Below are 14,444 nucleotides of genomic sequence, written 5' to 3' on the forward strand. Positions count from 1 at the left end.
AGAAGCACACCAGCCTGTGCAATCAGGAGGTGTCGAAGGGATCAGGTATCAGGCATCATCAGAACAAAAAAATCATATCATTGTGAATGAGGTGGAGAGGTGGAGTGGACACCCAAAGACCCTTTATAGGCACTGGACATCCCCTTACAGAAGGGTCTCGGGGAGGACATAAGTCAGTCAGGGTGCGGTGTAGCAAAGATGAAACATACAGCTGTCTTCTAGTTCTTAAATGCTCCTTGCCCCACACTTTCATGATCCCAATTCTACCTTAAAATCTGGCTAGACCCGAGGAAGTACATTGGTATAGATAGGAAATGGAAACACAGGGAATCCATGGCGGAGGATCACTTCAGGACCACTGGTGTGAGTCGTGATACTGGTAGTGTGGAGGGGGGGTGGTTTGAAAGGCGGAACTGATGACAAGGGTCTACCTATAACCTCCTCCCTGGGGAATGGACAACAGAAAAGTAGGTGGGAGAGATGTCGGACAGTGCAAGATATGACAAAATAATAATTTATAAATTATCAAGGCTTTATGAGGGAGAGGGGAGCAGGAGGGCGGGGGAAAATGAGGAGCTGATTCCAGCGACTTAGGTGGAGAGCAAATATTTTGATAATGATGAGGGCAATGAATTTACAAATATGCTTTACACAATTGATATTTTATGTACAGTGATAAGAGTTGTAGGAGCCCATAATAAAATGATTTTAAAAAATGAAGGAAAGAAATCACCTGTTCATTGTATCATTAAACATTTGCTGCATGTGTTTGTTCTCTCAAGGGAAATGAGAGAATGCTAATGATTTCAACCTTTACCACTACTTTTTCATTCAATAGTAAAACAAATATTGAAACCAAAAACTTTTATTTAAAGATTTTGTATTTCTTTTACTCAGTAAGTATCTGAGTTTCTGCTGTGTCTAGGGTACCGGGGTTTCAGGAGGAATTAGGGAAGTATCGGTGGAGATAATGAGAACCAGGAGTGGATTTTTTGGGGATGGCTCTGCGGAGACAGTGAAGTTTGCCATATGAAAGGGGTGAAGGACAGGGAAGGGTGAGAGCATGTGAGGAAGAATCCATATGGTGAAGGAAATATTAATTAGAACCATAAATCATCTATGTGTTACATCATATCCATATATACATGTACATGTACATACATGTATATTTATACATATGAGAGATAGTTGACAAGAGTATGATCAGCAGTTCAGTCATGTCTGAGAAATCAACACAGGGGAAATGAACTCAATATGGAGAGTTAGAGAGAGGGCAGATTAGGAAAGGTCCTGTCAGCTTACTCCTTGGACATGAATTATCTTTGGAAGCGTAGTCCATGGGGAGAATGACATTTAATAGAAATCATGTTACGTTATGTGGGACACTGACTGTGGCGAGCATAAGGATTAGTGCAGACAGGGCAGAAGGCATTCATGTAAAGTATAGGTAACACCAGTCTGAGGTGGAAGGGCGCTGTGGGATACAGAATGATTAATGCTCATGATACATAAACTTTCATCAAAGGAATCCATGTGCATATGCGAGAGTGCTGGTAAATTACCGTGGGTCTCGTCATAGCCAAAGGTATGAAGCTACACTTGCAGATTTCAATAGCATGGGTGAAAGCAGCAGTAGGTCTGTTTCAGCGGTGCCATTTTGATTAAAAGTCTGCTTATGACTTTCAACAAGCACACGAAGAAAGAAGCCACAAACATAGGTATATAATGATGGCTATATTTATAGATGAAACATTAAGCTAATTCTGAGGATAAAAAAGATGCTGTAGCTGTAAGGTATAAATGATATTGAATGTTTTATGACTACAGACTTCATCAAACCACCAAATACCCACTGTTATAGAGTCAATTCTGACTCATTGCAAGAGAATCCCCAAGGGTGTAAATCTGTCAGGACATCATTTTCGCTTGGAGCACTTGTGGCTTTTGAACCGACAAACTTGCAGCTGGCAGCAGAAAGCTTACACAACAGCGCAGCCAGGGCTCTTTTGGCCACCTTATAGTACTGGTTAAATTAAGGCCATCGAATCTATCTAAAGTGTAATGATGAAATAAATCAAGAAAATGTATATAGTAGTAGAATTAAGACTGATGATCCCTATTTCACTATGAATGGTCTCAGCACTCCTTAAAATTAATATTTGTATTCAAATATATTCTTTGTTGTTATTATTATGTGTTATGGAAGTGATTGCAATTCATAATGACCCTACAGGTAGGTCAGAGTACGGTTTCCAATAAAGTAATCCTGTTGGTTGCAGACTGCTACATCTTTGTTCTGGGCAGCCACTGATGGGTTCCAATGGCTGACCCGCTAATTAGCAGTCCAGCACTTGTAACCACTGTGCCCCCATGGTTCCTTTATTCATTAGAAATAGTAACATGGGTATTCAAAGGTACACAGGTACATGGACACACCTGAAAATGAAGAACTCTTAGAGAAAAGTTTCAGTGATTTTCATTAATATTGGAACAGCATTCTTATTTAGATAAAGTGATAGCAAATCAGTTCAAATTTCTTTTCAGAGGATGCTGGTTATGCTGCTTTGGAAACAGTAACATGTATACGTCTAAAATTCAGGTCTATAGAGCTAAGCAGTCACGATGCGTTGGAGGGCTCCATCTTTACACTCTACCTCGTTTTCTCATCCAGTCCCAAAGGTCAACAATTATGCCAATGTTTGGGAGGTACTCTAGTTATATTTTTTAACCAGCCTACAAGCAAGGACTCCACCCCAAAATTGTCCTTGGGATTTACTTCCTGTTTGGGTTCAATGAGGAATGCAAATGGAGTTCAATAAAAGGTGTGGTTGCGTTGTAGGTTGCATTGGGAGAGTAAATATGGGGGGAAAAAGGCACCAAATGATTTGGAAAGTCAGATGTAGACTGAAACCAAGAGAGAGTCTAGGATGGAATTCCCCACATTTACTTACCTTTTCTGCTCTTTCGGTGTTCTGGGCACTCTGCTTCACTGATGTTATGGACAAGCTCATCTTCTGTTATACATACAATTCCAAAATTGTCCTTTTCCTTTTCTGCTAAGGTCATCGTCCTATATTTTGTCAATGTTGGCTGACTTCTGGTTGGTGATGTTGACTTAGATGGACCCTGATCATCAGCGTTCAGTTTCTTGGAAAGTGTTTTACTCACATGGGGAGAATTCCAACCTGAAAAATTGGAAGATAAAATATTCCCATATTAGAAGGTAAATATTAGTATAAATTTGACCGGCCTAACTAAAATCAAATTGTGTTTCAGTGAAGCAGTTGCACGTCTCCCTCTCCCTGAAAAACAGAGATCTCTCTGTCACACTGCATGTGGCATGGTGTATACCTGTTCTGGTGGGGCCCTGTGTTTCCATGAAGTCAGAATAGAGTTAACAGTGAGCAACAATACATTAGTTCTTCATTTAGATAATCGTATTAGCAATTGTGTTTCTTGTAATTTATGTATTTAAAATTTTTATTTTGTATTCTATGAAATGAATTAATTTCTTTATTAATTCTGCCAGAATTCATTCTTTAATAAAAAATATACGCTTAAACTTTTGAAGCTTAAATATGCATAACAGTATATTTTGTATGTTCTAGAGATGCCATTTCTTAAAGCCTTTTTGAAGTAACTACTACTACTACTACTTTGAACGCTATTTTCATTGCAATATGAAGGCCTCATGTCAATACACCATCTTCAGTGTTCATTTTGTAACCTTTGGACAGTCATCATGAATTTATAAAAGGAACAATAATCTTTAGCAATTGAAGTGTTTCCACTTTAGACAAGGTAATTCCAAGTGAACAATGGCGATAAAGGATAACTACATGGTCTCTGTGGCAGTTATATCATCTCCTGTTAACTTGCATAGGGTTGGAGCCTAACTCGACAATCAGGTTGCAGCTTGATGACCTCATTTGAAGGTGCCAAGGAGAAAAATAGCTCAGTGGAGGCCAGATAACGACTTCAGTTTATCTTCTTAAAGACAATACACATAGAGCTACCTTAGAGCCCTGGAGCTAGAGTCGCCAAGTGGAGACTCCTGCCAGCACTGACATGCTTCCCCTGCCACTGAATCCACAGGATTTTCCACCCACTGGCCTGTAATCTTCCTGCAGTTGGCATCATTGCATGTGTTGTGTGAGACTGAAGAGGACTTTATAGATTGTTAACTGTCATAAGGGCTAATATCATACTGATGGGCTTGATCTGGACTGGGCTGTAATATTTTCTCAATATATAATTTCTCTTTTATATAACGCTCTTTCTTATACACCTTGAATGTCTATAAATTTGTTTCTCTAGTCAAACACTGACTAATACACTCTGAAACAACAAAAGAGTATAGTAAGAAAAATAACTTTTAAATATTCTTTTTGAAACATCAAATATAAATATCATAAAGGGAAGTGAAAGAAAAACGATGATAACGTACAAGTAAAACTTTAAAGGCTGTTTCCAGGACACCATGATCATTTTACACCACGGAAACTGTCTGGGTTTCAACAACAATCTGTTGCCTTCACGCTGATTTCATCTCATTGAACCACATGTGTGTCAAAGCAGAGCTGTGCTCCAGTGCTTTCAAGGGCCATAACATCATTGAACAGCACCACCAAATCAAGTGTTCCAATACCTCTCATGGAGGGAACAAAAATGATGGTGCCACCCAGGGTTTTTAAGGTATAAAATGATGATTCTAAAAGTAGAAGCTGAGAAAGTCCAGACAACAAGGCTCTGTTTCTGTGAGCCCGAGTTAGCCATACTGTTCTCATGACAATACAAAGTATCATTGGTCATTTTTATTTCATTCTCTAATAAGTGCTCCTGGGAGAATTTCAGACACAACAAGATGTTTGAAAGCACCACATTCGAATGACTAATGGCAGTTCTGACAATATACCCTGGTAATTAACTTTGTTCGGCTGTCTTTGCTGATATGGAAATACGCATAACTGACTGAACACAACCATTGTGGAAGTCTAAATAATATTGAATACCATAAAATGATCCCATGGCTGAAGAGTTACAGAATCCATTATTTCAAAGATGACATAACAAATAGGCACTAAGGAATGATAAATGACTTTACCCTCGTTATATATACACATACCACACTGCCTCTGCTAATGAGATTTGACTGACAAGATAAATACTAGGATTCTACAAAAATGAAATAAAGTTAAAACACACACGAGTAAGTAAGGCTTTTCTGATGATGAAGTTCATAATTCATGTGGGCATTTTAAGCATTAGAAAACATGTTTAGAGTTCCACAAGGTGCATCTGTGAATTTCTCAGAAATATAGAATTACCGACCATGGGGAGTAAAAAGCATCCTCATATGTCGCTAGATATTTTGATACTACATGAATAGCAGCATAGGCATATTCATGATTTCTGTTAAGCCTGTCTCCTAAAAAGTGAAATAAATAACACGAATCCTGTAGACATGTGAAATAACTTAATGTCTTTTTAACAAAGTGAAATATGTATTGTGAAATTTACCTGGTTTGGGTGTGTGTACATCCTCAGGTGCTAACTCTGTATCAGGAGAAGCATCTTTGATAGCCTAAAGGAAAACAAACCAAAGAGTATTAACAAATAAGGTAGACAACCTGTAGTCTTAAGGTAAAAATGTGGAAATTTCACGTAAAATTAGAGAGGAGATGGGTCCGTCAGGGTGCGATGTAGTACCGATGAAGAACACAGCTTTCCCCCAGATCCTGGATGCTTCCTCCCCCCAACTACCATGATCCGAATTCTACCATGCAGGACTGGATAGGGAAAAGGTTGTACACTGGCGCATATGGGAGCTGGAGGCACAGGGAATCCAGGGTGGACGATACCTTCAGGACCAAGGGTGTGAGGGGCGAGGCTGGGACAGTGGAGGGTGAGTGGGTTGGAAAGGGGGAACTGATTACAAGGATCCACATGTGACCTCCTCCCTGGGAGATGGACGACAGAGAAGGGGGGGAAGGGAGACTCCGGATAGGGCACGATATGACAAAATAACAATCTGTGGATTATCAAGGGCTCATGAGGGAGGGAGGAGCGGGGAGGGAGGGGATCAAAACAGGAGGTGATGCAGAGGGCTTAAGTGGAGAGCAAATGCTTTGAGAGTGATTAGGGCAAAGAATGTACGGATGTGCTTTATACAATTGATGTGTGTATATGTGTGGATTGTGATAAGAGTTGTATGAGCCCCTAATAAAATGTTTTAAAAAATTATTACCTTCAGATGGAGAGTTTTGATCGCAGACCCTAAAGGGCAAAAAGGACGTAATCAATTGGGTGAGAATACGGCAAAAACTAGTCACACACATGCATGAGGAAAGAAGATCAAGCTGAATCCTCATACTGGGCCTTAGGAATGTGTAGCTTGCATGTTTGGGAGTGGCTGTTTGGTGCATTGGATAAAAAAAGAAGCATGAACAAACCTGAATCCATCTAGAAATACTGAAGAAATCAAAGGAACATAGGTTAAGTAAACATGGCAAGAAGAATTTAAAAGAGAGATTATGGTTTTAATGACAACAACTGAAAGCAAAAGTGTCCCTAAGTCAATGTGGGCATGCTGATTGATGGAGACAAAGGTGCTCTCTAAGCTGAAGAGCAAATCATGACCCTGAGAAAAAGTGTGACAAATGTAGTGTGCTTATAAGTGTGACAAATATAAGCTAATTGTACAGTTAGGGAAAGATGGCATAGCTGAAGGGCACAGTGATAATGACCACTTAATGCATACAGACATAATCTTACCCATCCAAAGCCCACTGCCATGGAGTCAAGTCTGAGTCATAGCAAGAGGATCCCCAAGGCTGGACATGTTTCTGGGCACAGTTAACCTGAGGTTTCTCCCGTGGTGCAGCTAGTGGCTTTAGGACTCCCAGATAAACATCTGACGGGCTGAAACTTACTCCACAGTGCCACCAGGGCTCTGTAGGCTTACTTACAGAACTAGTTAAATTTAGCCCATTAAATCTACATAAAGTAAAACACATTGGATGCAATGAATCGAGAAAATGTAGAGAGTAGCAGTATACAAATGGAGTAGCCCTATATCGCTATTCAGCGCTACAGCATCGTTTATAATTAAGAATATCTGAAAACTATTTGTTCAGTGTTATTATTTTTCTGTTTCTATGAGCTGATTACAACTCATAAGGAACCTAAAGCCAGGTCATAAAAGGGATTTCACGTTGTAATTGTTTGGTTGGAGATTTCTACATCTTGTTTCTGTGGTGGCACTGATGGCTTCCAGTTGCTCACCAGCGAATTAGCAGCCAAGCACTTTGAAGCCCGGTAAAACCAGGGCTCCTATAATCATTGAAAACAAAGATGTGCGTATTATAAGATGATAGAGGACATGGTTACTCCAGAGCACGCAAACTCCATAGCAAAGTTTCACGGAATCTCAGTAAGTGGACAACAGCATTGTGAGTGATGCACACTGATAGGAAGTTATTCAGTATTTCTCTTCAGAAGGTGTGAGTCTGTTTACAATGGAATACATTAGTATTTAAGCACCTAAATTCAGACATAAACAGTTGAGCAATCAGTACTGTGTCCCCATGGGCCATCTTTAAACCTCTACCTAATGTGCTCCTCTAGTCCCAGAGTTTGACAATTTACCCACCGGTTAGCATGTACTCTCAAGTATATACCTTCTTTCTGCTACCCTACAGGAAAGAACGCCTCCAAACAGTCCTTGAAATCTACTTGCTGCTTTGGTTGGATGAAGAAAGGAAATACCTAGGAAAAGACTGCTTGGATTGTAGGTTACGTAAGAGAAGTCAACCCAAAGCGAGGTTTGCACTAAATGGTTCTGGAAAGTCAGAAGTAGGCTGAAGCCACGAGACTCTCTGTGCTTGTTTACCTTTTCTGCTCTTTGGTTCTTTTGATCTCTCTGCTTTATCAATGTTGTGGACCGTTGTGTCTTCTGTTACAAGCAGAACTTCAATATTGTCTCTTTCCTTTTCTTCTAAGGTCATCCTTCTACATTTTGTAGAGGTTGCCTGATTTGTGGTCTGTGATGGTGGCTTAAATGGATCTTGATCATCAACGTCGAGTTTCCTGGTATGTTCCTGGCTCACCCGGGGGGAACCAGAATCTGGAAAATCTGAAGATACAATGTTCATTTATAAGAAAGTAAATAATAACATAAATATGACCAGCTTAGATAAACAGAGATCATGCTTGAGTGCAGCAGTCACTTGTCTCCCTCTCCTTGACAAACAGTGGTCCTTTATGTAACACTGCATGGGGCATGTTGTACACTTGTTCTGGGGAAACTGTGTGCTTCCATCGAGTCACAGTAGGCTTGACCAGAAGCACACTGGTCTTCATTTAGATAATCTTATTAGCAATTGTCGTTCCTGTTGTTTAAATAGTTTCAATTTTTCTGGGTTAGTTATTTGTGATCACTCAGCACATTCAATGATTTATTTTGTATTCAATGAAGTTTCCTTATTAATTCTCCCAGATTCGCATTTTCTTCCTAATAACAGACCCCTTGCCTCCACATTTCAAGCTTAACTATGCCTAACAGTCTGTTTTCTTTATTCTAGAGACATGACTGTGTGCATGTCAGCCTTTTTGAAGATACTATTTTACATTTAAAAACTATTTTCATTACAGTGAGCTACCTTACTTCAGTACACCATCTTCCACAGTCATTAATTAACTTTTGAGAAAACAAAGTTAATTTACAAGAGAAGCGATAGTCATTGGCAATCTACGTGCATACATTTAAACCTAGGGTAAATCCAAACTGAGCCTAGCGGCAAAGAGTAACAACATGCTCTGATACAAGAAAATCATATAGTTAAAATCATGTTTTTTTTTTCTTTTTTGAAATCCAAATGTAAATATCATGAAGGTAAGTGAATGAGAATTACAAGCGACATTTCTTAGAATTTACACACATATTTAAATTTGTTTGGCTACTATTTCTGATATTGAAATAGGTCCAAGTGCTTGAACACAACCTTTGAGGAAGTCTACATAATAATGAATACCATAAAAGGATCCCATGGGTGAAGATTTGTAGAATCCATTATTTCAAAGGTGATTTAATAGACCGGCCCTGGGGAATAATTAATCACTTGACGCCCTTTATAAACACACATACCACACACCACACTGCTTCAGCTAATGAGAAGATTTGGCTGACAAGATCAACTCTTGGACTCTACGGAAATGAAATAAACTTGAAACACACATGAGGCAGAGTAAGGCTTTGCTTCTGGTGAAGACAAGAATTCCAATCAGCATGGTCAAGCATCAGGAAAAACTCTTATAGAGTGCCATACTTCACATCTGCCATAATTAACAGCTGCTTATTTCCAAGCAGTAGAGAAATTCCAAACTTGGGAAATAGGAAGCATACAAATTGCAGGATATGAGTCCATGCTTCCTGTGGTGAATACTTCCTCTTCTTCTGCCAGATACTTAGATCTGACATGAACAATGGCATTGGCATATGCATGACTCATGTCAACTCTCTCAACTAAGTGACCACAAAGAGAAATAAATACGAAAGAAGAATCTTGTAGACGTGTGTAATAAGTCATTTTAGCAAAGTGAAATTTGTTTTGTGAAATTAACCTGGTTCGGGTGTGTGTACATCCTCAGGTGCTAAGTCTATGTCAGGAGAAGCATCTTTGATAGTCTGAAAGGAAATTAAAACAAAGCATATTAACAAAGAAGTTATGCAACCTGTAGTCCTTATGACAAAGTAGAAATGTGGAAGTTTTTCATAAAATTATTACCTTCAGATGCAGAGTTTTTATCGTAGAACCTAAAGGGCAAAATGGAAATAATCAGTGGGATCAAAATGTGGCAAAAACTAGTCACACACATCCATGAGAAATGAAGATCAAGCTGAATCCTCATACTGGGCTTTAGGAATGTGTAGCTTGCATGTTTGGAATTGTTTTTTTGGTGCATTTGTTAAAAAAGAAACATGACCAAATCTGAATCCATCTCAAAATGCTGAATGATAGGAATGTAGGATGAGCAAACATGCCAAGAAGATGTTCAAAGAGAGATTATGCTTTCAATCACAGCAACTGAAAGTAAAAGTGTCCCTAAGCCATTGTGGGCATGTTGATTGATGGAGACAAAGGTGCTCTCTAGTCTGAGGGGCAAATCATGACTCTGAGAAAAAGCCCATCAAATGTGCTCCTCTAGTCCCAAAGTTCAACAAGTACTATATTCCCTCAAATATGTATCTGCTTTCTGCTACCCTACAAGAAAGAACGCCTTCAAACAGTCCTTGAAAGTTATTTGCTGCTTTGATTGGATGAAGAAAACAAATACCTAATAAATGATGTTTGGGTTGTAGGTTCCATAACAGCAGTAAACCCAAAGCAATTTTGCACAAAATGGTTTTTGAAAGTCAGAAGTAGACTAAAGCCAAGTGTTCAGACTCTGAGTTCTCCGCGCTACTTTACCTTTTCCATTCTTGTTGGTGTCTGATTGCTCTGCTTTCCATTGAAGATCCATGCGAGTCTGCCCAGTTACAACATCCATATTGTCCTTTTCTGCTGAGGTCATCCTTCTATCTTTTGTAAATATTGACATATTTCTGGTCTGTGATGGTGGTTTAAATGAATGGTCATCATCAGCATCCAATTTCTTGGAACGTTTTTGGCTCACATTGGAAGTACGCAAATCTGAAAAATTTGAAGACAAAATGTTCACTTATGAGAAGGTAAATGATAATATAAATATGACCACCTTAGGTGAACACAAATTGTGTGTTACTGAAACAGGACCATGTCTTCTTCTCCCTGACAAATAGTGGTCCCTAATTCACATTGCATGTGGCCTTCTGCATTCTTGTTCTGGCGAGGCCCTATGTTTGCATTAAGTCAGATGAGACAACAGCAACCAATAATATGGTTGCTCTTCATTTAGAGAAACTTCTAAGAAATTGTCTTTTGTTATTTATCTATATCTATATATATAGATATGAATATATTTAGTTTTAGTTATTTCAGATCACTCAGCACTTTCTCTTATTTGTTTTGTATTCCATGATAATTTCTCGTTAATTTTGTCAGAATTCACACTCTTCTTATTAACAAATTCTATGTGTAAACATTTAAAGCTTAAATATGCCTATCATGTTATTTTGTATGTTTTGGAAACCTGACTCTTTTGTTTTAGCCTTTTTGAAGATATTACTTTAAATTTAAAAGATATTTGATTTCAACAAGATGACCTAATTTCAATACACCAACTTCAAGGTTCATTATGTAACCTTTGGCTAAACATCATGATTTTATAAGAGAAATGATCATCTTTGGCAATCTTTTTCCACTTAAACATAGGGTAGGTCCAAAGTGACACTAAACACAAAGAATAACAACATGCTATGAAAGAAGCACATAATATAGTAAGAAAAAAACACTAAAACAATCTTTTTTGAAACACCAAATGTAAATATCAGAAAGGTAAGCGAAAGAGGAAAAACCAAACCAAAACAAAAATCCTAAAAAACTATGACGTAGAAGTAAAACTTTCAAGGCTGATTCTTAGACACCATATCCAATTTATACCTTGGACACTGACTTGAGTTTCACTCACCAATCTGTTGCCTTCACCCTGATTTCAACTCATAGGACTCACCCATGTGTCAATGCAAAACTGGGTACCAGTGTTTCCAAAGGCTATAACATTAGGGAAGTTTACCAACAGGCCCTTCACGGCCACCATGTGTATGTGATCCAACAAGTCTCTAAGGCAGTGAGCAAAATTGCTTGTGCCACCCAGGGATTATAACATGTACAATGATGATTGTAAAGTATGAGCTGAGATCAGGCGATACCTAAAGCAAATGGAAATTGAGCAACACTATGAGCCAGCTTTCCCTCTACTGAGCATATATCCAGAAGGGGTAAGAAATAGATCATGACCAGTCGCCTTTACTGCAATATTTATTGCAGCGCAATTCACAATTTCAAAGAATTGGAAGCAACCTAAATGGATAAGAAAACTGTGGCACATACTCACAATGGTGTACTGCACATCACTTTAAAGCACTCATGATGCCATGAAGCACATCAGTTCTTTGGAAGAGTTGGAGGACATTATGCTAAGGAAATTTAGGCAATCACAAAAGGTCAAATACAACATGAGTCCCTGCACAGTAAGTATAGGTTGAGGTACAGGCAGTCAGGATGTGGACAGACTAAACCCAAGGATGTACATGTGATTCCAACACAAAAGAAGAGAAAAGGGGAAGTGTGGGGTAGAAATATGAGTGGTGGGGGCATGAGAGAGACAATGGCACTCGGGGAGCAGGGCACTAACCCACCCAGGAGGAAAGCATTGGTTATGTCTCCACAGAAATAGGAGTGTTCATGTGAACCCCACTGTGGCACACCAAACCTTGAGCAGAGTGGGCAATCAGAGTCAAATTAACACCCCCCCCCCATAGAATTATGTGCTACAGAGGAAAACATTAAATCGATCAGCTAGGGAGAGGGGCCAATATGCCACACCCACACAGAAGCAACCAAGAAGGAAAGACAGAGAATGAAGTTCTAGGCCCTGTATGGGCACACCAAGCCTGGAGGACAATGTTCCTGCACAGAGCTGCTAAGGCACAGAGAGGACTACAGAGCTGACAACGGTTCAAGACACGATGTCCCGTCACTGGAGCACACTGAGACAAAAGACAATACTGGGGACACAAGGCGGGGAGTTAGTTCAGTCTGCATACCCCACAGTAGGGCAAACCAAGAGGGAACATAACAGATCAGCAGTGGGAGCAAAGAAAAGACACCAAAATAGACTTCAGGCTTGGCGGGGCAGTCCCCAGAATTCCCCCAGGACCAGTGGGAGGATAGTCAAAAAAGTCAGTGAACAGACCTGGACTTATATATGTCTCCCCCGTAGTTTTTATCTTTTTCCCTCCTCTTTTAATTCAATCTTTTTTCTTCTCTTTTGTGTTGTCTCCATTACTCTTGGTTTTGCCTAACTATTCAAGATAGGCATGGGAAGCCAGCTTAATGAGAAAGCAATGGGATCCATGGTTCTTGAGGGACTTCGGGGGAGGAGCAGGTGAGGGAAGGGAGCAGTGAGCAAACGATGCCATAGACAGGAGAACACCTAGGAAGTGACCATCAGCAATGAGAAGGATGTAGAGATGCTGGGGGTTGTTGGAGCAACAGCAATCTAGCTGAAAGGCAGTACTAAGGGAAAGAAGGGTGAGCATGATGGTGGGATAAGAGGAAAGTAAAAGGAAACAGAGGAAGATCTAGAAAGCAAACCTGTGGATAGAGGTATGCACATAGGTGTGTACATACATTGCATTCATTCATTCATAAATATAGAAGTATTGGCCTATGTCCATATATTTATATGGCAACACAATGAGGCCGTACACGTACTTTGGGCCACTGCTCAAGCCTTGCCTCAATGCAGGATCACTTTATTCTAACAACCTGGCATTCTGTGATGTTCACCTTCCCTGCACAATCACTGTAGACAAAGTGGTGCATAAGCAAATATGGCGAAGGAAGTGATTGGTGCCAGGTTATCAAAAGTTACAGTGTCTGGTGTCTTAAAGGCTTGAAGTGAAACAAGCATCCATGTAACAGAAAAGCAACAAGCCCACATGGAAGAAGCACAGCAGCCTGTGCAATCATGAGGTGTCATAGGAATAACAGCCATCAGAAGACCCATAACAAACCAACCAACCAGCCAACAAACAAAAACCTAATTGTGGAAAACAAAGGGGTTCGGCGCAGATAACTAAAGCCCTTCTGTAGATGAAGGGGCATCCCCTCACAGAGAAGTCATAGGGAAGGCATGAGTCAACCAGGGCACACTAAAGCACCAATGAAACACACAATATTCCTCTGGTTCCTTGAGGCTTCCTCACCACCAGCCCCCAATATCATGACCCCAGGCCTGCTTTTCCCTGCTGGCTAAACTTGATCATGCATACAGGTACAGATAAGAAATAAGAAGAGCTCATAACACAAGGAATTCAGAAACAGAAATGGAAGTAAGGATACCAGGAGGGTAGGGGTAGGTCAGGAGAGGTGAAGAGGAAGGGGAAAACATACAGCAATGATGGACCCATGAACACACATATATAATTTATCAAGGGCTCACCAGGGTGGGAAAGGAGGGAGGGAAAAAAGGGATCGAGTAGAAAGTAAATGTTTAGAAACTAATGATGGCAACTTATGCACATATATACTTGATACAATTGATATATGGGTTGTTATTAGAGCTATAAGAGCCCACAAAATGATCTTTTAATAAAAATATAATAAAAGAATAAAATATCAAATGAAATAAAGTATGAGTTGAGAAACTCCAGATTCCCATGTTCTGTTTCAGTGAGACCAAGTGAGCCATACCATTCTCATAACAATACAAAAGTGTCCGCTGTCATTTTTTACTTATTC

Source organism: Tenrec ecaudatus, chromosome 3, assembly GCF_050624435.1.
Source record: "Tenrec ecaudatus isolate mTenEca1 chromosome 3, mTenEca1.hap1, whole genome shotgun sequence".
Classification (NCBI taxonomy): Eukaryota; Metazoa; Chordata; class Mammalia; order Afrosoricida; family Tenrecidae; genus Tenrec; species Tenrec ecaudatus.